The 26,484-nt window shown below is 43.1% G+C and overlaps 1 protein-coding gene across 2 annotated transcripts in view; it reads left to right on the top strand.

Moving 5' to 3' along the window:
* Positions 1–8,951: 8,951 nt before the first annotated feature.
* The window catches only part of MTMR4 (myotubularin related protein 4), a 99,659-nt gene continuing 82,126 nt past the window's right edge, over positions 8,952–26,484 (top strand). The window contains exon 1 of one of the 2 annotated variants that reach the window (XM_073565788.1): positions 8,952–9,100. The gene's annotated coding sequence lies outside the window, so the exon portion shown is untranslated. Of the gene's footprint in view, positions 9,101–9,199; positions 9,312–26,484 lie in introns of those variants that run through there. The other variant, XM_073565789.1, reaches the window with a different exon arrangement.

Consider the following 26,484-nt stretch of genomic DNA (forward strand, 5'->3'; position numbering starts at 1 on the left):
GCCGCTCCAATGACTCTCAAGTTTTCAAACTGTCTGCCATGGGGCGTAAACTGTATGGAAACACCTTCCAGTTCTCACCCCCTAGACCGCTGCCGCAAACATCTGGTCCACCTATGCCATTTGTCTGTGTAGGGGATGAAGCCTTCCAGCTGTCAGAACACCTTTTGAAACCGTACGGTAGCAGAGGATTGTCAAGAACGCATTTTTAATTACCGCCTCACAAGAGCAAGAAGAATGGTTGAATGTACCTTTGGTATTCTGACAGCCAAATGGCGGGTCCTATTGACTGCGATCAACCTCAAGACAGAAACTGTGGACGAGGTGATCAAAGCTTGCGTGGTCCTGCACAATTTTGTTATCTGCAAGGAACCCATTTCCATTGAGGACACCTCTGAAGAAACCACCTTGCAAGATTACCATGACATTACCACTAGAAGTTCTGTGACGGTTTCAGTAATGAGGGACAATTTTGCAATATACTTTATGTCACCTCAAGGCAGAGTACACTGGCAGGATGACAGAGTGTGAAAGATTTGTGCCCTTAACCAAACTTGTGTACCTTCTGGACCAACAGTATATACCTTTGCCAACCAAAGTTGGCTATCTTGTCATGGTCTTACTATTTTTAGCTTTAGGCCACAGGTGTGTACCTGGTTGTGTTTTATGCAAAGTATTTCACCTTTTAACAAAAGTTGTGTACATTGTTAGGAAACCACCAACAATAAACACAACTTTTTAGGTGAAATACTTTGCTTCAAACACAACCAGGAACACAACTGTGGCAAAAAGCTAAAATTTACCCACAGTTATATACCTAGTTTTGAATACCATTTTACCTTTTAAATACCCTGTATTTAACCTTTTTCGCCGCAGAAAGAAATGACAGACAACCAGTGTAAAATAATTTAACTTTTATTGAAAAATGTTTTTTTAGTAAACTTTTTTTAAATTTTAATAAACTTTTTTAATAAAGCTTTGAAACCATAAAACTGGTCATTTTTATTTAAATACACACATTATAAATCTGTGTAGTGTGGGGTGGAAATACTGCTGGAGGGGCTGCGGGACACTTCGACACTGGGAGTGTGGAGAGAGGACTGGGATCGTGGTGGGGAAGGAACAGTTAGAGGTGAAGGTGTGGAAAAAACTACAGAATGGGTGGACATGTGGGAGGCAGAAGAGGTGGTGGGTGGTGGAGTGGAGGGTTGGGCAGGGACTGTAGGAGCAGATGATGTTGATGGCAAGTTGTATGGGGAAGGAGTTTGGTACGGGGCAGGTTGCTGGAAGTGGGGAGATGTCTGGTACTGGGGAGGTTGCTGGTACTGGGGAGTTTGCAGGTACTGGGGAGGTTGCTGGTACTGGGGAGGTTGCTGGTACTGGGGAGGTTGCTGGTACTGGGGAGGTTGCTGGTGCTGGGGAGGTTGCTGGTGCTGGGGAGGTGGATGGTATGTAATAGGAGGGGGAGGATGGAAAGTGGCTGGAGGGGGTGTAGATGTAATAGGAGGGGGAGGATGGAAAGTGGCTGGAGGGGGTGCAGGTGGAGGAACTACTGTGGTGGGAGGAGGAGGTTGGGAGGTAACTTGCTGGAGAGCAGCGTGGCATGAATGCATTACATGCATCTGCTGGGCAGGAGAGAGCGTTTCTGGTGGATGGGACAGATGGGTCGAATGTGTGGGAAGGCTGGGAAGGTGCAGATGTACCGGGGCGGTCGAAGTGTCCCTCGGTGCCGGTCTCCTCAGGGATCGCCTCAGAAGGGTTCAATCGTGCAGGCTCCCGAGTGCTGCTCACCGTGCTGTGGAATAAAGAGAAAAAAAAACAATTAAAATAGTGACATGGTATGGCCCTGGCTGAAAAAAAAAATTTACATCTAAACCTTTTTTTGTCACATGTGGTGAGTAATATTTACCTTCTGGTGACCATTGTATCCCGGAGGAACGACAGGGCTTGGGCGTACTTGTACTTGCTCCTGCGTCCTCCAGATCCACTCGGGGCCCGCATCTCTTTATTGAACTCCTTCTTGAAACGATCCCTCACAGACCGCCACTGCTTCACAATTCTCTCCCCTGAAACGAGAAAGGACAAAGTGGTTAGTATACAACATCAGTGTTTCCCAAACTCCAGTCCTCATGGTCCCCAGGGGTCATGTTTTCAGGATTTCCATAGTAAATAGAAATCCTGAACACATGATCCGTGGGGACCACGAGGACTGGAGTTCGGGAAACACTGGTTTACATCAAGCAACCGGTACTGTATATACTTACGCTCTTTAATCTGGGCCCGAGCATCGAGGTCCTCCCAGCGGTCCACAAGGAGCGAACAGATTTCCTCCCAGAGTCGTCGGGTAACGATCAGGTCAGCGTGGCGGCGGTCAGCCATATTCCAGAGCGGCTCCCTTTCTCTGACGAGATCGATGAGGTGGTCCACATCGAGTCCTCCATCCTCACCGTCAGAGTCGGGAGCACGCTGTGAAGGCTGTTAAAGAAAAAGACAAAAATAACATAATTAGCCTCCACAAAAGAAATGAAATAAAAAAGCCAAAAAAACAAAGCAAAACTATTTATACTTACATGCTGGTGACCGCCGCGTTGCTGTAGCCGACGACCCTGGGAGGCACTGCGAGGACCTCTTGGCCGAGCACCAGATTGGGAAGACTAGAGAAGAAAACAAAAAATGTTAGGTCTTTGGATGTTGGCATTTGTTTGCTGTGTGTGGTCTGCAGAACATTGATTTCTATGTGTTGTGTGTAGTGTGATGTTGTGTTTCTGCGTTTGATGCCAAAAACTTACCAATTGTGAGCCCACTCCAGGTGTCTGTCCACCCCTTCCTTCTTCTTCTGGGAGCTCCTCTTCATCTTGTGATTCCTGTTTTGAAATAAAAGGCAATGAATAGACATATATTACAGAGATGATGGATTTTGGAAATAAAAACTTACCGTCAAACGCTGACGATGCGAGGGAGGGCTCCCAGAAGATGTGCTGTCCTGTTCATGGCCAGACTCCATGGCTGTGGGTATTGCTGCTGCTGTTGCTGCTGCCAGTGCTGCCATTTCTGCTGCTGCTGCATCTCTTGGGCGGCTGTTGAATAAAGAGAAACAAAGGGCCAATCAATATCTTGATATTCCATGGCCCTAGTTTGGAGGAATGGGGGATTTGATAATTACCGTCTCTCATCTGCTGCTGGCCTCCCCTCCTCAGCATGTTCCATTTGCTGCTCCATTTGGGGTGGTGGTGGTGCTGATGGTGCTGCAGTGGTCTCCTGCCTTCTCCTGCGCTTGGTTGCTTTCTTGGGTGGCATGTTGGGTGTGGCTGTGGGTCCCACTGTCTTGCTTTTATATGTCTTGTGGGCAGAGCTACTGAGCATGCTCAGACCAAAAAAAACGGATCCGGCCACCGGATCCGGCTTTCGCCGGATCAGGCGCATTGCGGCGCTCATAGGCTTTCATTGTGTGAAAAAGCCGGACGCGCCGGATCCGGCGTGTCCGACTTTTTCGCCGGAGACAAAAAACGTTACAGTAGCCGTTTTTTCCAGACGCCGGATCGCGACACATTGCCGGATCCGGCGAAAACCGGATGAAACGCATGGCCATCCAGCGCGATCCGGCGCAAATGCAAGTCAATGGGGGGGGGGGACCGGATCCGGCATTACATTTCGCCGGATCCGGTTTTTGTTAAAAGTGCCGGATCGCGCCTGACGGCGAAAACCTGATGTGTGAAAGAGGCCTAAGGGAGAGGGAGGGGGAGAGGGAGGGAGAGAGAGAATTTTATGTGCCAGAAAGGCTGTGGGGGTTAAATTAAATGAAGGGAATTTGTTCCCGGCATGCTCAGTTTAAAACGGAATCCAGCGACGGATTCCATCTTTTGACGGACAGCAACAGATCCTCCGCCCATAGGCTTCCATTATAGCCAACGACGGACGGTGCTGGATCCGTCGCTGTCCAACTTTTTGACGTACACAAAAAACGTTACTGTGTCCGTTGTCTCTGGCCGACGGACAAAGAATTTATGACGGATCCGTCAAATGACGGATGAAACGGTCGGCCATCTGTCACAATCTGTCGCTAATACAAGTCTATGAGAAAAAAACGGATCCAGCGGGCAAATTTGCTGGATCTGTTTTTTTTCACAAAACGACGGATTTTGACTGAAACAAAAAGACCCATTCTTCAGGCAGTTTCTGCTTGGAGGATGCTTTATACATTACAATAGATGTCAAATGGAAGGAAAAAAAACACAAATACCCAGAAGAAGACAGAAGGTCGTCTAAAGTATTTTGTGACTGTTTTTCCTAAAAAGAAAATGCTTATTGCTCAATGGACTAAAAAACAGCAACCGCATGAAACACCTGAAAAAAACAATGTCTCAGGAAAAAAAAAATGGCGTTTCTTTGCAGCCATTTCAGCATGAAAATTTCATCAGTTTTAACCACCTTGGAAAAACATCATGTGCGAATAACATTGGATAGATCCCTGTTCTTTAAATAAAACTGGTGGCCCATTCACACCTGATTGTCCTCCAAATGAATGAAAATCCCAAATTGTAATGTCATTTTCAAGCTATCTGATAATCCTGTGATTTATAGCGTCTGGCAGGGAGGGATGAAAGCACAACGCCCTCAGAGAAGACTATGAATAAGCACCCAGTTGGACTGCACGCATAGATTTCACATACTGCGCTCCAAGAGCATCATGTGTAATTATCTCTGTAGTAAAATGATGCAGCACAATAAGGAAAAAGAGCAGCAAAATAAGGGGAGCTTGGAGATTGATTTTACAAGATATTTAAAGGGGTTGTCGCTACTAGGACAACCCCTTCTTAAAGTAAATGTTCTGCCCTGATAAAATAATAAAGCCTATACTCACTTCCTATGCCAGCACCGTTCCCACCGTGTTAGCACTCGCTTACCCCCGGACTGTCACGCGGTGTTGTGGCGCCCAATCAATGCTGGCGTCACTGTCTCCGCTTTTGTACAAACTGAATATGAAAATTAAGTCTGGGCTGCAGCTCCCCCTGGCTTACTCTTCATGTTATGTTTGTCTGAAGGTGGAGACAGTGACACCAGAGCCGATTGGGGGCCGGCGTCACGTGTCACAACACTGCATCACAGCCCCAGGTGGAGTGAATGCTGGCACCGTGGGAACGGAGCTGACACAGGACGTGAGTACAGGCTTTATTATTTTAATATTTGGTTTAAGAAGGGGTTTGTCCTAGTAGTGGACAACCCTTTTAACTTAAAGGGAATCTGTCCCCTCATTTTTGCTCTATGAGATGCGGCCACCGCCATCAGGGGCTTATCTACAGCATTCTGTACTGCTGTAGATAAGCTCCCGATGTAACCTGAAAGATAAGAAAAGATGTAACCTGAAAGATAAGAAAAACAAGTTAGATTATACTCACCCGGGGGTCCAGTCCCGTCCGGCACCTCCCATCTTCTAGCGCTGATGCCCTCCTACTTACTTCTGCCGCGGCTCCTGCGCAGGCGTACTTTATCTGCCCTGTTGAGGGCAGAGTAAAGTACTGCAGTGTGCAGGCGCCGGGAAAGGTCAGAGAGGTCTGGCGCCTGTGCACTGCAGTACATTACTCTGCCCTCAACAGGGGAGATAAAGTACGCCTGCGCAGGAGCCGCGGCAGAAGTAACAATAATAATAATAAATTTTATTTCTATAGCGCCGACATATTCCGCAGCACTTTACATTTCGGAGGGGATTTGTACAGACAATAGACATTACAGCATAACAATAATCACATAGATTATAACAGATACCAAGAGGAATGAGGGCCCTGCTCACAAGCTTACAATCTATGAGGAAAAAAGGGAGACACGAAAGGTGGGTGGTAACAACTGCCCTGATTGTTTGGACCAGCCATAATGTTAAGTGTGTAACAGTACAGACATAGAGGGCTAATGGATGCATAAAGCATGTGGGAACAAGATGCGGGGAACCTGGTTATGGTAAAACTTTTGACTGTGCCACCCAGGGATAGATTAGGTTAATGTGTTGAGGCGGTAGGCCAGTCTGAATAAATGCGTTTTCAGGGCACGCTTAAAATTGTGGGGATTGGGGACTAATCATATTGACCTGGGAAGTGCAGTCCAAAGAATTGGCGCAGCACGTGTAAAGTCTTGGAGACGGGAGTGGGAGGTTCTGATTATTGAGGATGCTAACCTCAGGTCATCAGCAAGTAGAAGTAAGAAGGAGGACGTCATCGCTAGAAGATGGGAGGTGCCGGACCGGACCGCATCACCAATCGGACCCCCGGGTGAGTATAATCTAACTTGTTTTTCTTATCTTTAAGGTTACATTAGGGGCTTATCTACAGCATTATAGAATGCCGTAGATAAGCCCCTGATGGTGGTGGCCGCAGCTTAGCCCTGTTTCACACATCCGTTTTTTGTGTCCACCAAACGGATCCTTTTCCGTTTTTTGCCGCTAACGGATCCGTTTGGATCCGTTTTTTTGACGGATCCGCGGTAGCCGCTAATGTAAGTCTATGGGAAAAAAAACGGATCCGCCAAAAACATGGCGGATCCGTTTTTAATGGAAAACGACGAATTTGGACGGATTTAAAAAAACGGAAGTGTGATCCAGGCCTTATGGGGCAAAAATGGGATGTCAGATTCCCTTTAATGCCCTGATTCATCATTCTCATGTTGGTCTTGAAGAGGGGGTACGGAGAAGAGCGAGGTGACCAGGTACACGGCAGGAAGACATCCAGCAACCTCTATGGAAAGGACTGTAAAAGCATTATTTATTAGTAGCTATATCAAAATATTTATAAAAAACAAAATAAACACACTAGGCCTACACTTTTTTTTTTTTTTTTTTTTTAGCTCTAAGGCTCTAAAGGTACTGTCACACTTAGCGATGTACCAGCGATCCCGACCAGCGATATGACGCGGTCAGGATCGCTGGTGCATCGCTAGGTGGTCGCTAGTGAGCTGCCACAAAGGCAGATCTCACCAGCGACATCGCTGGGGACGGGGGTCGCTACTTACCTGTCACACTAGGCGATCCTGTGTCCTCCCGCCTGGCTCCACGCATTGCTCGTCTCTCCACAGGAAGCGCCGCAGGAAGCTGACGAGAAGCGGTCCTGGACGTTCTCGCGCGATCAGCGATAACCAGCGGGGGAGCGGGTCGGAGGTATCACATGCAGCGATATCGCTAGCAATATCGCTATAACGTCACAAGTTATAGCGATATTGCTAGAGATATCGCTTAGTGTGACAGTACCTTTAGTCATGGATGTGGGGTGCCTGACTCATGAACCCTCCTGACTGGAGTAAGATTTGTGGTGAGGCGCACGACACTACTTGTAGTCACGCCCAAATTACCGTTCTTACTCCCAACTATGGAGAAAGCTCTCAGGCAGGATGACTCCAGACGCGGTCACCAGAATTTCCCCTGCACCATTCACTAGAGCTAAGTGCACACGTACTGGAACTCTCGCGGAAATTACCGCGAGAATTCCGGAATTCCAGTCCGCGGGAAAATCGCATTTTAAATTCCCGCGATTTTCCCGCGGAAAAACTAGCATTTTGCAAGCGTAATTAGCTTGCAAAATGCTAGCGTTTTCCAAGCGATCTGGAGCATCGCTTGGAGAACTGATTGACAGGTTGGTCACACTCGTCAAACACAGTGTTTGACGAGTGTGACCAACTTTTTACTACTGAGGCCGCCTATGCGGCATCAATAGTAAAAGATAGAATTTAAAAAAAAAATAAAAAACGGTGTTATTCTTACCTTCCGACGTCCCGCGCATCCGTTCCCAGTAATCCTTTGCGAAAATGCCCGCGATGACGTCAGTTCTCGCGGGATCGCGACGTCTCGCGGTTATTCGCGATGACGTCGCGCGAATGACCGCGAGACTTCGCGATCCCGCGAGAAGGGACGTCATCGCGAGCATTTTCGCAAAGGACTACTGGGAACGAGAGCGTGGAGAGAAGCAGGAATGCTGCGCGGGACGTCGGAGGGTGAGAATAACAATATTTTTTATTTTAAATTCTATTTTTTACAGGGATATGGTACCCAAAGCCCGGAGGACAGTCTCCTCTCCTCCGGACCGTGGGTACCATCCGCAATTGTTCTGCTTACTTTTCTCATGGTGTACACAGCCACATGCGGGAAATAAGTGGAACAATGCATTCCTATGGGTGCGGGATCGCCGCGATTCCGCAAATTAATGAGCATGCTGCGGTTTTTACCGCGAAGCGATTCCGCCGCGGTAAAAACCGCAGCATTAGCACAGCATTGCGGAATCCCATAGGAATGCATGGGATGCTTATTTTTCGCGTTTTCGCGGCAAAATCGCGCGGTTAAAACCGCCGCGGAAACGCAAAAAAAAAACGCCACGTGTGAACTCAGCCTAGTGGCGTCTTCTCCCAGCGCTCCCTTCATTAAGACGCAGTGAATCGGGTCCACTGTCGAATGGACACAAGGAAAATGGCAAATTTTCCAGTCAAAGTTCTAAGGCGATTTATTCTGCAACGACAACTACAAGTATAAGAACATTCCCAGAAACTGCAGCTTTTGAAGGGTTCAAGGCAAATTCACTAAGGAAGGGGAGGCTTTTTTTGGTGAAATATTGGTGGAAATTTCTCCTGCTACCAAGTGATGTCAGAAAAGCTGTTAATAATGTGACTTGTCCCCAATCTTTCATTCTGTGGGTGCAATGTCATTTTTAGGCCCCATAGTCAGTCAGCTGCAGACTGTGCAGCCGCAGCCATGAGAGAAATCCTCATTATTATCAGCAGCTCTATGCCTCCCCTCCCGAGTCGCGCTATTTTGTAGCGTACATTACAGCCGCCAGTGGACTACATATCCCACAATGCTTGTCCTTTACAGCACGCCCAGTTCACACTGCGTGGGATTGTGGGCCTTGTAGTTTTTTGGTAGCGGATACGGAGCGCTCCGTATTTGGTGGTACATGAGGTACGTGCGGAGTGTCGCGAAGAGGTCAGGAGGCGGGGTCTCTAGTGGAAGGATTGCGTCATTGGTGGGCGACTCCATCAGGAAGTGATTAGTGAGAAGTATGCGGAGGAGCGGTCCGGTGGTCAGCGCCCCGAGACCCCGAGCTGAGCTGCCGCTGTAGGGCGAGTGCAGAAGGTGAGCGGCGGCGTGGGCTGTGCGGGGGTGGCGGCCGCCATACTGGCCGGTCCCGGTGTAGTGCACGGCTCCTGCGCCGCCTGTGTATAGAGCTGTACGGCCATGAATGCACGTATGAGCCCGTGATGTTTGCCATTAGATGCTTTTCTGGGTGTAGCATGTGATGCGCTGGGTTTCCCCATATTGCCGTCCTGTTGGATCCTCTCCTCTGGTAAGGGCTTGTTCACACTGTTTGCAGCGTTTATTCCCATGTTCATTTTTCTGTGTTTTTGCGGCTGTTTCTACCCATTCAGTTGAATTAATAAAATATGCCTGCAATGCACTCGGCATTCTCCCTGCCAACACCCCGAGTCTTTCCTCCCGTATGGATAGACCTTAAGGCGATGTTCACACACTGAATTTTTTGCAGCATTTTTTTTTGCATGCACATTTTCAGCAGCATTTCACCATACCTGCAAAGTCTTGAGATTTCAGATATCAGCTTGTTTTCTTTTTCTTGACTGTTTTGTCAGAGATGCGTTTCTGAAAAATGCAGCATGTCACGTTTTGTCTTAACCCATTGAAGGCAATGGATTGTGCAAAGAAAAATCTGCAGGTATCAGGTTTTGCTGCTGTTTAGGTGTCGCAACCTAAGGCTTCTTTTACCGGGTTTTTTGCGTCCCGTTATTTTTGGGCCGTATCTCCGCAATTTTCACGGTCTGCCGCACTAACGGCCCACAAAAAACTTGCGGAACGCCGTTTTTTGGGTTTCCAATACTATGGAAGAAGTATTGGGAACAAAAAAAAGGCGTACCGCAAAAACAAACTTCCGTTGTTTTTGCGGCCCCATTGATTTTCAATGGGGGCTGTGTCCATAAGCCGTGAAAAAGATCGAGCAGGCTCGATCTTTTTTCACTGCCGTACATACGGCCCTATGGCGCTCTGTGGAATTATTGTGGACCGATTTTGCAGCCCCATAGAAATCTATTGGGGCCGCAAAAACGCGGTAAGTGTAAAAAAAAAAAAAAGCCATTAAATCAGATTTTTTTTTTTTAATGCACTAAACCTTTTTCAGCATGCACAAATGTACCCTGATAAAAATGCTGCAACACGTGAGCAAAACCTGCTTCAACTTTGTGTTAAAAAAACGCAGCAAAAACTCAATGTGTGAACATAGCTCAACTCTGCATTGTGCTAGTCCTCTGTTTATCCTGCTTAGAAATGTATGAATGAATCGACAACTGTTTTTTAACATTCTATTGTGAAAGATGTGTTCCTCGGATGATGTCAGGTCACCGAAAAGACACCAAATAAAAACAGAACAAAACAAAACTGGAATCTAGTAGTCTGACCATCACTAAGAGGCTGTGCCCTACATCTGTGTGACTGGCGCCCTACACAAGCCTGATCTGTATGTGATTTATAATACTGGGCTTCCTGAATTGTTAGATGTGTGATTTGTCATCTCATCAGTATTTTCTACCGGTTCTGCCTTTATTAAGTGTAAGTGCATTAATATTGTGTGTTGGTAAATGTGGCTACTTTTATTTCTTGATTGGCTAATGTTCTATCACACTCCATAACTTAGAACACCTGGTTGTCAATTTTAGTGTAACATTTAAAAAAAAAAAAAAAATACATGTATTTAAAAATGTGAAAAAAAAAAAAAAAAAAAGTTTTACTAATTCAATTTTTATTTGTTCAAAAAAATTAAGTCACACACCAGTAAGGCTCCATTGCAGATTCTGTATCCATTAACCCCTTCATGACCGGAGCTTTTTCCCGTGTTTTCGTTTTTCGCTCCCCTTCTTCCCAGAGCCATAACTTTTTTTTTTTTTAATTTTTCCGTCAACATGGCCGTGTGAGGGCTTATTTTTTGCGGGACGAGTTGTACTTTTGAACGACACCATTGGTTGTGCCATGTAAGTGTACTCAAAAAAGGGGGAAAAAAATTCCAAGTGCGGTGAAATTGCAAAAAAAAGGGCAATCCCACACTTGTTTTTTGCTTGGCTTTTTTTGCTAGGTTCACTAAATGCTGACACTGACCCGCCATTAGGATTCTCCAGGTCATTACGAGTTCATAGACACCAAACATGTCTAGATAGAAGTGGTGAAAAAAAAAATCCAAAGTTTGCTTAAAAAAAAAAAAAATTGCGCTATTTTCCAAGACCCGTAGCGTCTCCATTTTTCGTGATCTCGGGTTGTGTGAGGGCTTATTTTTTGCGCACCGAGCTGACGTTTTTAGGGTGTGTGCACACGTTGCGGATTCTGCTGCGGATCCGCAGCAGAATTGGTCCTGCAGATCCACAGCAGTTTCTGCTGCGGTGTACAATACCATAATATCCTATGGAAAATGGAAACCGCAGTGCAGATGGTGCGGATTTTTCTGCGCGGATTTGCTGCGGTTTCTAATCCACAGAAAGAATTGACACGTCAATTCTTTCTGCGGATTCCGCTGCGGTTTGCCATCTCCTCCATTGTAGCGGTGATAAACCGCAGGGCAAAATTGCAGGCTAATCCGCAGATAAACCGCAGGTCTTTTGACCGGCGGATTTTGCTAAATCCGTGCGGATCAAACCGCAGCAGAATCCGCAGCGTGTGCATTGCACACACCCGTAGTCTATGGGAAATGAAATCCGCTGTGCACACAGTGTGGAATTTTCCGCTCGGATTTGCTGCGGTTTCAAATCTGCAGCATGTCAATTCTTTGTACGGATTCAGCTGCGGTTTGGCACCTTCTCCATGGCAGGTGTCAAACCGCAGGGGAAACCCGCAGGCTATACCGCAGAAAATCTGTAGTCGGACATGTTCATTTAGACAAATCCGCGCGGAAAATTGCGCAGGAGAATCCGCAACGTGTGCACACAGCTTTAATGATGCCACTTTTGTGCAGATACGATCTTTTGATCGCCCGTTATTGCATTTTAATGCAATGTCTCAGCGACCAAAAAAACGTAAATCAGGAATTTTGATTTTTTTTTTCTTGCTACGCCGTTTAGCGATCAGGTTAATCCTTTTTTTTTTTTTTTTTTTTGGGGCGAAAAGGGGTGACTAAACTTTTGTTTTATTTTCTTATTTAAACACTTTTTTTTTTTTTTTTTTACCTTTGGCATGCTTCAATAGCCGCCTCCATAGGAAGCTAGAAGCTGCCATAGCACGATCAGCTCTGCTACATAGGTGATGCATAGATCCCCTCTATGTAGTTGAATTACGGCATTGCTATGAACACCGACCACAGGGTGGCGCTCATAGCGATCTACTATCAACAATCTTAGGCTAATTTCACATTTGCGCTTTTGAGCGCAGCGACGGCCTGCGCTGCGCATGGCCGCCGCTAAGCCCCGCCCCTGCCGCGCCTCCGCCGGTAGCTCCGCCTACCGGTGCATGACGCTGCATGCGTCCTGCGTCCCCTATCTTTATCACTGGGGGCGCAGGCCGTGCGCAGTATGCGTTTGGCGGCGCATGCGTCCTTTTCACGGTGTGCCGACCAGCGCCAAACGCAACCTGCTGCAGTTTGGTGGCGCACCGTGAAAAGGACGCATGCGCCGCCAAACGCATACTGCGCACGGCCTGCGCCCCCAGTGATAAAGATAGGGGACGCATGCAGCATCATGCGCCGGTAGGTGGAGCTACCGGCAGAGCCACGTCAGGGGGGCGGGGCTTAGCGGCGGCCGTGCGCAGGCCGTCACTGCGCTCAAAAGCGCAAATGTGAAATTAGCCTTAGAGGTCTCGAGGATACCTCAGGTTGTTATGGCAGCACATCTGACACCCCCCCCCCCCCATTCATGTGACGGGGGTCGGCGATGCACATATTTCTGACCGTGTGCCAGAAGGTCTAGTTTAATGCCCGCTGTCAGCGTTTGACAGTGGGCATTAAACTAGTTAATAGGCGTGGGCGGATTGCGATTCCGCTCTAGCCTGTTGCGGGCACGTCAGCTGACTTATCGTGGCTTTGAGGTGGGCTCACTGCCGGAGCCCACCTCAAAGTGGGGGATACTGCCAGCTGACATACTATTCCATCAGCTGGCAGTAAGGGGTTAAAGGAAACCTGTCACCAGGTTTGGCCGATATGAGTTACAGCCACCGCTTTTCGCAGCTGATATACAGCATTCTACTGTACTGTATATCGGCCCCTCACCTGCGGGGTGGTCTGGTCTGAGGGGTGTCACTCTTCTTGCTCCGGCGCCTCTTATCTTAAGATCGCCGTCCTCCTTCTCGGTTCCTGTGGATGATGTGTGCCAATGTCACCCACCCAGGCTGCACGGCATCACGCTCCTGCCCTGTTGAGTGCGTAGGTGCTGGAAAAGGCCAGAGAGGCCCAGCGCCTGCGCACTGCAGTCCTTTGCTCTGCTTTCAACAGGGCAGAGAAGCACGCCTGCGCAGGAGCGTGATTTCGGGGAGACTGTGACGATATAGCTGGTACTGTAAAACGCAACTGAAAATTTGCATAGCAAAACGCTGGAAAAAAAAAATGCCTAGTGTGAACTTACCATTGCTTAGAAAATTGGTGACTTGTATCAATATAGTAAGTGTATGAAAGTCATGTATGCAAAGACCCAGACCTTCTGGAGCCCACATATTGCAGTGTCTGAGCGCTTTACATGCTTAGTCCTTCAAACGTCAAAGCAGAAATGTAAAAACTTGCTGCCATGAAAATAGTAGCATACCCTCGCCTCCCTCCCCCCCAACATATTTGGAGCTGTTTTTGGTGTGGATTTTTGATTGGATCAGACTGAAAAACTTTGTGTACAAACCCTAAGGCTATGTGCTGAAAAAGCACAAAATAAATGCAAAAAAAATGGAATGTATTAATAGTAATGTTAAATCGACTTGCTGAACATGTGACCAGTCTTCTCAGGTTTTTTTTTTTTTTTTACCACTTCAAGCTGTCAAACATGTGAAGCTTTTAAATGGAGTGACCGATCCATTCTTCAGGTGGCTTCCATTTGAAAGTTGTTTATCAAATTATACATAGAAGTGGGTGAAAAAAAAAATACCGGCGGCAGAGTCACCACAAAAAAAAACAAAAAAAACCCAACAAAAACGGATGCTAATAAAAATGCTTTGAGAAAAATCACAGGCAGCGTTTTCCTGGAGCGATCTCAGCCTGAAGAACTTGAGTACATCGTCATCTAAAAGATAACGCGATCACATACCCTAAAAGTTCAATCAAATTGGATGTGATTTCAAGACAAGTATTGGCCATTGTGCATTTAGAGAGGAAAATACTCTTATTCTGCTGTAACCTTTCCTTTTTTGCACTGCGTCGCTGCATTGCAGAGACACCTCTCACAAAAAGGCATGGATATTTAATTTTCAGGTGAAACTTTTACGTTTACCATAAATATTTTATCATGACAGTCAGGCATTTTAAGTAGACGCATGCAATGGTGATTTCCTCATCCCAAACAAATTATTGAAAAAAAAGCCAGCAACAGTGGTGGATATACTCCCCAAAACATCAATGTCTCAACTTGTCATGTGGCCTTGCAAGACGGTGGTGGTGGTGCGGTCAGGCAGCCTTGCATCTTGTCTAGCACGTAAACTAGTCTGATATAAATGGTCTGAAGTGACACTTGGGTGCTTCTCACCTCCCTTAAACGTGCCAGGAATTGTCATTCATCATCTGGTTCCGAAGGGCATTGTTCACAATGAAGCGGTCGTTACTATGGGATTTGGCCAAAGGACATCCACTTCTCTGCTTTTTTGTGACTCTTCCAGTCTCCCTGTATCTCTGTTGCAACCTGTTGATTACACTCTATGACATGCTAAGCTCAGTGGCCACTTCCGTCTGAGACCATCCTACTTGATGCGTGGCGATGGCGAGGTCCTGTTGATCAGTTGTTGGGTGTCGTCTTGGTCTCATGATGTCAAAATGTGAACAGCATGATGAGGAGGACCGATTAATACCAATTCTAATTGAGGCCTGAAATGTATTGGCCGACTCATGGATCAAACACCTGTTGTGAGGTCTGCCATTAAGCTCCTTGTAAGGGTATGTGCACTGGCAGCGCTTTGGACGCAGCACATGTCTGCTGCGTCCAAAGCTCTGCCGGCTGTTGAGCGCAGGTTTAGTGAACCGTGTGGAATCACCGCACCCGATAGATTGTACGTGTAAAATTTATCTTGCAGAGGCTCGTGTCTCTGCAAGACAAGTAGGCATGCTGCGGTCTTGAGAGACGCACCGCATGTCCATCTCAGCAGGTAAGCCACAGGTCTGTGCATGCATAGTCGACATGGAATTTCTTGAAATCCCATCCACTATGCTGTAACATCTGGACACTGCGCAAGTACGAACGTCCAACCCGCAGCTTTTACTGACCATGTGCACCTACCCTTAGAGAACAGCAAGTTGTGCAAAAAGTACTGAAACATTGAACTGTCGGACATGTTCATTCAAAAGTTTACGTTAAGTTCACCTGAAAGTCGAATATCCCTTTTTGTGAGACGTGTATTTACATGGTGCTTTTGGTATGCAATATGTGAAAAATAGTAGAAAAGAGCGGCACTCACCGGGTAGTGTAGTCAAGGCTTTATTATAAAAGCATATCAGCGGGAGAACGGGTGCAAAAAGGAGATAGCAACGACGATCGTTTCGCGCTGCAAAGGCGCTTCCACAGATTACATGGTGAGCTGAAGCCAGCCAAGGAGGAAATACCCACAACCAGAAGTCGGGACCCCTCCCACCGGTGCCGCTCACCTGCTGAGCAATCAACAAAACAACCAAAAAATATATACATAGTTCACATAAGTGAAAACAAAAATATATTATATATATAATAGTATCATAAATACAAAAGGAAAAAGAGAAAAAAACCACAAGTCAAAAAGAGGTGAAAAAATGATTATTTTTCACAAAAAAACTTTTTTACAAAAACAATGTGATCTCTGCTTTGATCCAGCTGGGCATTTCTTCAGTCTTCTTGGAGGACGTGCGGTTTCACTCTTCCCTGCCAGATGCTGCCAGTTGCAGCTCAGCATGAAGCAGGGCTGTGGAGTCGGTAAGCCAAACCTGCGACTCCGACTCCTCAATTTCCCTTACACCGACTCCTCAATTTCCCTTACACCGACTCCTCAATTTCCCTTACACCGACTCCACGACCACGACTCCCACATATATTGCTTATATTTAAGTGAAAAATTTATTGTAGTACAATGTGAACATCAGACATTTAATCATTTCTATGATCCAATAATCAAGATATTTAGAACATAATATATTTATTGGAATACAACTTTAGAACACAAAAAACTGTAATAAATTGTAAATATGTACACTGTATACATGTACATGGTACAGACCAAAGTTTGGACACACCTTCTCATTCAAAGAGTTTTCTTTATTTTCATGACTAAGAAAATTGTAGATTCATTCTGAAGGCATCAAAACAATGAATAAACACATGTTGAATTATATAATTAAAGTGTGAAACAACTGAAAATATGTCTTATATTCTAGATTCTTCAAAGTAGCCACCTTTTGCTTTGATTACTGCTTTGCACACTCTTGGCATTCTCTTGATGAGCTTCAAGTGGTGGAAGACCATTTCTGGTGACTAACAGTCTTGAAGGAGTTCTCAGAGATGCTTAGCACTTGTTGGCCCTTTTGCCTTCACTCTGCGGTCCAGCTCACCCCAAACCATCTCGATTGGGTTCAGGTCTGGTGACTGTGGAGGCCAGGTCATCTGGCGTAGCACCCCATCACTCTCTTTCTTGGTCAAATAGCCCTTACACAGCCTGGAGGTGTGTTTGAGGCCATTGTCCTGTTGAAAAATAAATGATGGTCCAACTAAACACAAACCGGATGGAATAGCATGCCGCTGCAAGATGCTGTGGTAGCCATGCTGGTTCAGTATGCCTTCAATTTTGAATGAATCCCCAACAGTGTCACCAGCAAAGCACCCCCACACCATCACACCTCCTCCTCCATGCTTCACGGTTGGAACCAGGCATGTAGAGTCCATCCGTTCACCTTCTCTGTGTCGCACAAAGACATGGTGGTTGGAACCAAAGATCTCAAATTTGGACTCATCAGACCAAAGCACAGATTTCCACTGGTCTAATGTCCATTCGTGTTCTCTAGCCCAAACAAGTCTCTTCTGCTTGTTGCCTGTCCTTAGCAGTGGTTTCCTAGCAGCTATTTTACCATGAAGGCCTGCTGCACAAAGTCTCCTCTTAACAGTTGTTGTAGAGATGTGTCTGCTGCTAGAACTCTGTGTGGCATTGACCTGGTCTCTATTCTGAGCTGCTGTTAACCTGTGATTTCTGAGGCTGGTGACTCGGATGAACTTATCCTCCGCAGCAGAGGTGACTCTTGGTCTTCCTTTCCTGAGGCGGTCCTCATGTGAGCCAGTTTATTTGTAGCGCTTGATGGTTTTTGCCAATGCACTTGGGGACACTTTCAAAGTTTTCCCAATTTTTTGGACTGACTAACCTTCATTTCTTAAAATAATGATGGCCACTCGTTTTTCTTTACTCAGCTGCTTTTTTCTTGCCTTAATACAAATTCTAACAGTCTATTCAGTAGGACTATCACCTGTGTATCCACCAGACTTCTGCACAACACAACTGATGGTCCCAACCTCATTTATAAGGCAAGAAATCCCACTTATTAAACCTGACAGGGCACACCTGTGAAGTGAAAACCATTTCCGGTGACTACCTTTTGAAGCTCATCAAGAGAATGCCAAGAGTGTGCAAAGCAGAAATCAAAGCAAAAGGTGGCTACTTTGAAGAACCTAGAATATAAGACATACATACAGTATTTTCAGTTGTTTCACACTTTTTTGTTAATGATATAATTCCACATGTGTTAATTCATAGTTTTGATGCCTTCAGAGTGAATCTACAATTTTTATAGTCATGAAAATAAAATAAACGTGGAGGCCGGGAATGCAGCGCGTGACGCCGGAAGGTAAATATACCCCGATTTTTTTATTTTTTTTTTAATATTTTTTTTTTTAGCATTTTAACATTCTATCTTTTACTATTGAGGCCGCATAGGCGGCCTCAATAGTAAAAAGCTGCTCACACTTGTCAAACACTATGTTTGACGAGTGTGACCAACCTGTCAATCACTTTCCAAGCGATGCTTCAAATCGCTTGGAAAGTGCTTGAATATCGCACATGAAAATCTCGGCAAAATCGCAATCATAATCGCGGTGAAATCGCGTGGGAAAAACGCGTGATTTCTGGGAAGGAGTCCGGTTTTTAGTGTCCGGAATAAAACGCTACGTGGGCGCATAGCCTTAGTCTGTGTGCTACCCGGCTTTCATTCTTTTTGGTACAGATATGATATGGATAGACAGATATGGATATATAGAGCAGATTTCTAATCTTCTTTTGCTATTGAAAACGTTATGAGCTCAAAAACCTTTCAGGTGATGCGGTTTTTTAAAAAGCTGATCTGCTTTTGCAACTGAAAAACGTATCCTCAAAAAACGCAGGAAAAACGCTGTGTGTGAATGTAGCCTTAGATCAGGAATAGAACAGTCATTTATAGACATTTCATAACTTTCCCAAATTCCTATGAAAAAATATTTAGCATATTCTGCATTGAACTACTGTACCCAATTTATTATATATTTTCGGAGTTGGTCCATTTTATACCAACTCCGACTCCACCAAAATGAGCACCGACTCCACAGCCCTGCTTTATCAGGTCTGTAGAAAATGTGTCCATTTTTGTGCAGTCGGTATAAAATGAACTGACTCCTAAAATAGAAACCCTCTCAAAAAAGTGAATAATCAAAAGATTTAAAAAAAAATAAAAAAAAAAAAATAGCTTTATTACGTCATTATTAAAAATGGGGAAGGAATCCAGCAAACAATAGACAAAAGTATATTACATAAAAAGGAAAATATTAACATGGTGGCTGTAGGGGCCATACTATATAGAAAACATACATACATAATCCTATTGTTAATATAAAGTCCAATATCAGTCAGAAAAAATGAGATAAAGTGCATAGCAAATATAAACAGGGTTATAGCAAATAATTAATACCAGTGATAGATGGCCCCTAGATTCTCCAGCTCCAACGCACGTTTCGCCTGTTGTGGCTTTCTCAAGGAGTGAAGTAATGGTGAGCAGGGGAAGTTTTTATGTTACCCGGACCAATGAAAATAATGGTTCCTATATATCTGATCAATTAATTAGCACATCCTAAATCATAAAAGGATCCATTATCTACCATCGTATGTCCCAAACAAGGATTACAGAATAAAAACAAAGAGAAAAATATATATTTTAACAAATAACATATCAGATCTGGAACGCACGCCGCCGCCGCCAATATTCCAGGACCAGGAAACAGCATCATATGCTCCAAAGTCGCGTTAGTGAAAATGAAACTGGAAGTGACGTTTCTACATTACATACAAGCGGTACCTCCGAAACCGGAAGTCATGTATCACCGCTATAGCGCCCAAAATCATGGCATGAGCATAGTATTAGTGTCAAATATATCATACCTTAACAATACCAACGGGCAAAGTTTTAATAGGTAATTAGGCTACTTTCACACTTGTGTCTTTTTGCACTGCGCATAAAAACCGCATCATGTGTTTCTATGCGTTTTCTTGTTTTTTTTGCGCATGGTTTTTACAAAGAAACACATTCAATTTTTTTTTTTGCGCTGACGGACGCATGACCATCCGCCCGTCAGCGCTCCCATAGACTATAATGTGTTTTTGGGTGAATTTCGTGCGCATTGCATGCGCATGCGTTTTTATGAGACAGGTCGGGCGCACAGAAAATGCAACATGATGTATTTTGTGCGCCCGGGCGCACACTACAAACAAATGCATGCACATACAAACGCATGACTATGCGCACCCATGTTAAGAGAAAAAACGCATGCGAATTTATGCGCAAAAACGCAGTGCAAAAAAAAATTGTGAAACCAGCCTTAGCATAATAAATAGGAAAGTTTGTATCGCGGCAATACGGAAATGACGTTCCGCAATCCATATACTCCAGTAAGGAGTGCAGACACCAAATGTTTCCCCGAAAAAGGGATTTTATGTACAACTACTCATGTGCCCTAACTCATAATCACAAATAATTAAATTACCATATCACAAACGGATAAATCATACCCCAGTAATCATTATAGATGGTATATGTGTAAGCAGAAAAGGCACATAAATAACCTCACAGAATTGTATACAAGCGGTGCAAAAGCACCACTAGCATCCAAACCGGAGGCATTAAACCTAATTCAGAGATATATATATATATATATATATATATATATATATATATATATATATATATATATATACACACATAATTTACAGGACAAAAAAATGTATTTAACAAATAGGAAGTACATCAAAGTGAAAAAATATATACTTAATATATTGTGAAATATATACCCGTATTCACTAAAAATATATATATGGTGGATGTGAAAAAGTGCTGTGCAACACGCGTGCGATCGAGTGAAAAAAATAAAATTAAATGACCAAAAGATATTAAAGTACATGAACCACAATAAAGTGCATCATAAACAATAATAACATTATATAGAATATTTAAGTATAATAAATACAATAAGTTGCATCATGATCCAGTGCTGACGTTATAAATGATGTATTCCTTCACAGAAAAAATTCAAAGGACCGGGTACACGCTGAAAGCAAAAGGAAGAAAAAAGACAAAATACAATAATAAAATTAGACAAATATTATAAAAATGCATTAAAAGACAATTGTTCGTTGAGACCCTTAGGCGCCATGGTGTCTAATCTAAATATCCATTTATCTTCAATTTGTGCAAGGCGTTTTTTGATATCCCCCCCCCCCCCTCCTCCTGTTGTTTAGCATAATATGATCAATCCCCCTCACTTTAAGTAGAGAACCATTGCATTGATGGAATAATTTTAAATGCTTAGGCAATGTTTTAAGAGAGTCAATATCAGAAATATCCTGTGCTGCTCTAATGTCAAGAACGTGTTCCCTCACGCTACGTCTAAACTCCCTTGATGTAAGACTGACATATTTAAGATTACAGGGACAACTAGCACAGTAAATTAGTAGTACACGTTATATGGTAGAGTATTTTAAATGTTCTGGTCTCATCAGCATTTGAGAAATTGTCACATCTCTCAACATTGGGGCATGCCACACACGATCCACAAGGTCGGCAACCCCATTGAGGGCCCCGTGATCCAAAAAACATCCTTCTTTTTTTTGTAAATACTATGCACTAAGATATCTCAAAAATTTTTCGATCTCCTATACGTGATAGCAGGCTTAGATGGTAGATATTGTGACAGAATTGGATCTATTTGCAGAATCTTCCAATGTTTAGTCAAAATTGTACTAATCTCACGACATTTACAATTAAAGGTTTGAATATATCGTACCTTATCAAGAGATTGTACATCAGATCTTTGTTTATGTAGTGCCTCCAAACGATCTGTTTTGTTTCGCACGCCAATATCCATGTTCTATACATGAGGTGGGATATCCACGTTCTCTAAATCTCCCACTTAAATCTCTACTCTATTTTTCAAATAGTTCTTCATTTGAAAAAATGCGTCGCATTCTTAAAACTGTCCCACAGGTATGCCACGAATAAGACTTCGTTGACGGAATGATGAAAAATGTAGCAGATTATTCGTCGAAGTTGGCTTGCGTAAAACATCACTATATACAAGGCTGGCATCATCAACTTGTAGCAGGATATCCAAAAATTCAATATTTGATCACCCCACTTTATATGTCAAACGCAGATTCAGATCATTATCATTCAGATGGTTCATAAAAATACGAAGCTCATCCAAGGAACCCTGCCAAATACATAGAACATCATCAATGTATCTCCCCCAGTATTGCACTCTATCAACAAACGGTGTGGATTCAGTAGTAAAAATCTTTCTCTCCCACAGCCCCAGGAACAAATTTGCATATGAGGGCGCAAAGGCTGCCCCCATAGCTGTACCCTGGAGCTGTAGGAAAAACTGATCTGAAAAAATAAAAAAATTGAGCGCAAACTGGAGGAGATCCATAATGAACTCACAAAACTCACCATCCTCATTAGTCATCATCAAGAACTGCTTGACAGCAAAGAGGCCATCCTCATGTGTTATGGACTTACAAAGGGATTCGATGTCACATGTCACAAAGATCATGTTGTCCTCCAATTGTAACTCATCCATTTTGCGTAAAACATCATTTGTATCCTGAAGATAAGATGGTAAGGTCTCTACCAAAGGATGAAGAACATAATCAATTTGCAAATAGGTTCACTTAGGCTGTGTGCACACGATGCAGAATTCCTGCGGATCCACAGCGGATTTTACCGCGCAGAAACGCTGCGGAATCGCAGTGTGATTTACAGTAGCATGTAAATCAATGAAGAAAAACGCTGTGCAGATGCTGCGGATTTTTCCGCACGGTTTTCCTGCGGTACAAAATCCGCAGCATGTCACTTCTTTTGTGCGGTTTTCCACATCCCCAGTGGAAAAACCGCAAGAAAACCGCATTAAAAATGGAAGAAATCCGCAGGAAAAATGCTGCGTATTTCTTCAATTTTGCGCGGAAAAATCCGCAGGGCAAAAAAGTACGTGTGCACTCAGCCTAAAGCTGTTATTACCCACCACAATAGGGCGACCTGATGGATAAGATACGTTTTTATGTACCTTTGGGAGTATGTAGAACGTCGCAATAGTTGGACAATCCACAATCAGATATTCCATCTGTTTTTGATTGATAATCAAAGAATCAACAGCTCCTGTCAATATAGTTTTAAACTGTGAACAAAAAGACGTAAGAGGGTTAAAAGTAAGCCTCCTATAACACTTGGTATCCTTCAATAATTTATATACCTCCTCATACATTGTACAAGGCCAAATCACTGTATTGCCACCTTTATCAGATGGTTTTATCACCACATCTGTTCTATCAGAGAGTTCTTTAATTGCCCTAGTCTGAGCCAGAGTACAATTATAATCAGAAATACCAGTTGATATATTTTTTAGATCAGAACTAACCAATTTAACAAATAGGTCAATGTTGGCATTCAAAGTTAGAGGTGGAAATTTTTTGGATTTCGGAACCAATGTCTTAGGAAACTTCTAACTGGTGGTCTCTGTTCCAAAAGTAGCTCATTTAAAGTTTCCAATGCCTCCAATTCTTCTTCTGTTTCAAAGTTATTATCCACCTTATTGTCTGTCTGATGATGTAATTTTTTGAGAAGTTTGCGTGCAAAAAGATGCAAATCTTTCAGGGCTGAAAATGAGTCAAATTTTGTAGTCGGTGAAAAATTAAGCCCCAATTCAAGGACCTCCCTTTGTTGAGGTATTAAAACAATATCTGATAGATTAATTACCTTGTTAGATGATAAATCACTGGGGCCCGGAGCGTCCTTTCTTCTAGGGGATCCTTGTCCTGGATTATTCTTACGTTTGCGAGTCCTCGTATTATATGTTCTCCGAAAGTAAGAATTAGAGGATTCCATGGATGTAGATGAGGTCATTGATGCACTTCTCATCCTATTTTGTCTTGGAGGGAGCTTCCATTTATACATCCTATTATTTTCCATGTCAGATAAATCTCTGGTATATTTCTTTGTTTTGACCTCTTTAATTTGTTTTTCCCAAGATATATGTAAATCCTCCAATTCCTTTTTAAATTTTTCCATCTCCTCTGATGTAATTAATTTACTCAGATCTTTATTAAGATCTTCGATTTCTTTTTCAAGTACAGTAAGAGACTGAGAATTATACTCAAAAATCAAAGATCGGGAACACGTATTACAAATTTTCTCCCGTGCTGATGAGAATTTCACATAATCTCTACCATATGAGGGAATTAATTGCACCCATAAGCCTCTAGGAATCAAATGTTTACTTAAATAATTTTCTAAAAAAATCTTATTCCACCAGATTTTTATTCTATGGTGGAAACAATTCTTGAGTTTGCTTTTAAGCTCACGTATATTATTATGGTTAGGGTTGTCTTGAGCTGGTTCCCCTTTAAATACCTTTTCTGCCTGTAACAGCCAATTGGCCTCGAGTACGTAGATCCATCTTGAAAAAAACCAGAAAACTGCTTAGAAAACAATTATCCCCAGAAAACCTGGAGTAATAGAGATATCAACAACTTTTAGTGGACCACCCACTCATAAAATGAATAGAATATCCATATTACACACTATATAAACCTTCCAACAGTCAGTGAGAATCACTCACTATATACACAGCATATATGAATATTCATAAAAGACAATAGAAACCTTCTCGGTTAAATATGAATAAACAAAAATAAAGTCCAAATTGATAAAGACTTTAAAAAGTTTTTATTTAATTACGCAATGAAAGGAAAACCAAACAAATTGGACATAATACTATACCATAAATTGTCATAGTATAAGGAGATAGTTACATAGTAAACACATGGGCCATGAATAAATATAGTGATCATAAAAAATCCATCAGCAATCTAAAGTGCATATAGTAAGCAGACACAGGGGCTAAAAGCTCAAAGTGCATTGGAAATGTAATAAGATCATAGACACCCGTGATCAGTGGCTCAATGTGTCTCCAGCTCCCTCCAATGTACGTTTTGCCTACCATGGCTTTCCGTACGTTGGAGGGAGCTGGAGACACATTGAGCCACTGATCACGGGTATCTATGATCTTATTACATTTCCTATGCACTTTATTTGAGCTTTTAGACCCTGTGTCTGCTTACTATATGCACTTTAGATTGCTGATGGATTTTTTATGATCACTATATTTATTAATGGCCCATATGTTTACTATGTAACTATCTCCTTATACTATGACATTTTATGGTATTGTATTATGTCCAATTTGTTTGGTTTTCCTTTTATTGCGTAATTAAATAAAAACTTTTTTAAGTCTTTATCAATTTGGACTTTATTTTTGTTCATATTTAACTGAGAAGGTTACTATATAAACCTTCTCAAAAAAAGTGAATAAACCAAAGCAAAAAAAATCAAGATTTTTTTTAAAATAGCTTTATTACATTATTATTAAAAACGGGGTTAATATTATCCTTATTATGGTAATATACTTTTGTCTATTTGCTGGATTCCTTCCCTGTTTTTAATAATTATGTAATAAAGCTATTTTTTTAAAAATAATCTTTTGATTTTTTTGCTTTGGTTTATTCACTTTTTTGAGAAGGTTTATATAGTGTGTAATGTGGATATTCTATATGATTCATTTTATGAGTGGGTGGTCCACTAAAAGTTGTTGACGACTCCTAAAATATGTAATAAATTGGGTTCAGTAGTCCAGTGCAAGGATGTGCTCCAAATTTCTTTCATAAAAAATTGGCAAAGTTTTAAAATGTCTGTCTGTTCTGTAACTGATCTAAGGATCCCGGCTTTTAGTCAAGATGATCTCCATATATAACCCAACTAAATAAAGTAGCACTGCAGCATGAAAACATGAAATATATGAAAATTGAATTGCATTACTGCTCTAGAAAACATGAAAAATTTAGATACTTTGTGCATAAATTGGCCAATTCATGTGTTCCTGGCAGCTGCGATAAGGGGGTTCTCATAGCTGGGACCTATCCTGTGGGGACTCCTAAATGGGCTGATGGCCTAAATTTACAGTTGTGCTCAAAAGTTTACAGGCCCCTGCAGAATTTTTGCTTTCTAGGCATTTTTTTCCAGAGACTATGAATGATAACACCAAAACGTTTTCTCCACTCATGGTTAGTAGTTAATAATAATATTTCTGAGCATGCGCGATATGACGCATAGTGATGTGGATCGTTATCCATGTCAGGAGGACGGCGAGCAGAAGTCGGGGGGAGGGATGCAGAGCCTCGAAATCACGCCCATCGGACCGAACTGAGAAGATTACCATACAGCGTGGGAGAAATTAAAAAAGGTTTTCAGGAGTATACAAGGGGAGTCAGGGGGTTATATAAGGATTTAGGGAATGCAGCGCAGACGCTGAATAAGGTGCTGCTATGTCACAAAACTGGTGACAGGTTCCCTTAAGCTGTTACAGAATTGTAACCGCTGTAATAATGTTACCGTTCTGTAACAGCTTTGTAAAGCATGCGACAAAGCTCGGTCATGGGAAAGTGAGCGACATCTAGCTCTCACTGCAAGAGCAGAGATGGAGAGTTGTGGGATCCAACAAATCGGGAGCTCTTTGGGGAGCATTATGGACATTTCTGCAAGTTTTAATTGAATATATTTAGACCGCAAAGGACAGGAGCTAACCACTGTTTTTCTTAGATGAAAAGAGCAGCCCGAGATTGGTGGTAGGTGCTCTTCAAGTCCGCTGTGAAACAGCAACAACTTTTCCCTATAGGCTTTTTTTAGGAGATCCTAAAAAAAAAATACATACAAAACCACCATTGCATTTTAAGTTGCTTTTTCAACAAAAACCATATTAAAGGGGTTG

Source organism: Dendrobates tinctorius, unplaced genomic scaffold (genome assembly GCF_039654945.1).
Source record: "Dendrobates tinctorius isolate UK_male_01 unplaced genomic scaffold, ASM3965494v1 ptg000016l, whole genome shotgun sequence".
Lineage (NCBI taxonomy): Eukaryota > Metazoa > Chordata > Amphibia > Anura > Dendrobatidae > Dendrobates > Dendrobates tinctorius.